This window comes from Penaeus monodon, chromosome 28 (assembly GCF_015228065.2).
Source record: "Penaeus monodon isolate SGIC_2016 chromosome 28, NSTDA_Pmon_1, whole genome shotgun sequence".
Taxonomy (NCBI): Eukaryota; Metazoa; Arthropoda; class Malacostraca; order Decapoda; family Penaeidae; genus Penaeus; species Penaeus monodon.
In genome coordinates, this window is record NC_051413.1 from 24175434 (window position 1) to 24177501 (window position 2068).

Consider the following 2068-nt stretch of genomic DNA (forward strand, 5'->3'; position numbering starts at 1 on the left):
AAATTTTAATATTACATAATATTAAGTTATAATACGTAAGAGCAATTTCATTTTTATTTGTATCTGTATGAATTCTTTTTCCTTATTCATATCTAGATGTATACATGTTTGTTTTCACTTTATTTATCCGATAAGTATTCAACAGAAGCTTTTGTGCTAATACTATCAAAATTTTAGGTACATATTAGATTTTATATAAAAAATGTGAAAGGTATAAACTGCAGTATAAAAAAGAATGACATGAAACTGATAACGAATGAAAAAATATATATATTCAGTATTTTTCGATGTATAAGCAGGAAGTAATCATGGAAGCCTGAATTAAGCTGCCAGGTTTCCAATGAGTTAAAAAAAAACATGAAAACAATAGGAAATAAAATCCCTAAATGATTGGAAAACACACAAAAAATCAATAGTTTTGTAAATAAAACACCCACGGTTCGAGAGATGAATTTATTATATGAGGTATTTACAAAAAGAAAGTGCAGGAACTTGTTTGTGAAGGTCATTAGCCATGCTTTTTGAAGAATGTGGAAGTTTTGTGGATGTTTAGTTTTTTGTTTTTTTTCTTTGTGTAATAAACCCAATATATTTTATCTTTATCCTGGGCCACCTATAACAATTAGGAAGAACAATCTTGAACAAAATCATTCATGATGCAAAAGTGAAATAAAATGAGGCACCTGGAGATATGCTTTCGTTAATGATTAAACGAAAAAATAAATAATGAATTTATGGATTAGCATAGTAAACCACGAATGAAATATTGGATGGATGAATCACTACGCTTTTATTTACACTATAAAGTTCGATTTTTGTAAATGCTAATGTGACTTTTATACATCAGTATCTGCACATTACTTAGTTGAATACCTTCAAGCTACACAGTTTTACTTTCTATCAATTTATCTACTTATTAGCTATAATGTGTGTTTCCCAAATCTACATTCACAGTCAGCTTTTGTTTAAGTTGGTTTATTGTTACTATTACTGTGTTCTTTATTTCTGTCACCTGAAGGGAAATCACTCTACATTCACATGATGGACTCGGGCACGTGTATCCCCGCTGTCTGCGTCCCGTGATGTCTCCTGATGTGGGAGTTCAAGTTGCACTTTTTCGCGCACCTGAAGTCACAAGGGGACACACAGTGGTTTTTCTCCCGTGTGCGTGTAAATGTGTTCCTTCAGCGCCACCTTCTGCGTCGTGCGAAACTGGCAGTAACTGCATGCATAAGGCCTTTCGCCGGTGTGGATACGAATGTGGGTCTGGAGGTGGCTGAGGCACCGGCTGACTTTGCCGCAGTAAGGGCAGACGAGGTTCGCCGAGCCGTCCGCACTCCCTCCGGATTTCTGAAGTGTTGCCAGATCGTGCGCAAAGTCGTCCCCGACCTCGGCCTGCATGGAAAGCCCGCTATTGCCCGTCATCACTGGAGGATACAGCGCGTTGCAGGTTGGTAACGCTGACGATGCCGGCGAAGTCTGAGATCTTGCAAGAAGGGCTTCGTTGATGTTGCAAGTTGGAGGGCTGCCGAGGGAGATGGGCGGGAAGAGGGTGCGTGGGCGCCCTCCCTTCAGCGTTCCTCACGTCAGCTGCCTGAAGGGAAAAGGGACACTGCATTATCGATGTGACTCAGCAGGAATATGTGCACATCTGTATTCTAGTAATACATGTATTTATAACCCTAACTGCTCTGGACTCGATAAAATACTTTATTCCCATTTCATTTTCACAAACAAGCTAGTTGTCAAAAAATGAAAATACAAAACAAAAAACTGTCTTGTGTCAGACCTTTTACAATTAATGTACTCTGTCTTTGATATTGGAATTCCCTCCAGGTGAATGTAAGATCAGTTAAATGAATTTAAAGACTAATGCTTGAAAAATAATCTTAAAAGACAACTTTTTTATAGGTAAATAAAACAATTTTTTTTTACATACTCAAAAAGAACACATTACATCTATCCTTTTCAAAAATTCATTTTTCATTTCGTTTCAGTGATTTTAATATAACTTAACATAACATACAAACGGGTAAGTGCATATGCCAGTATCTGCATTAGAAACACA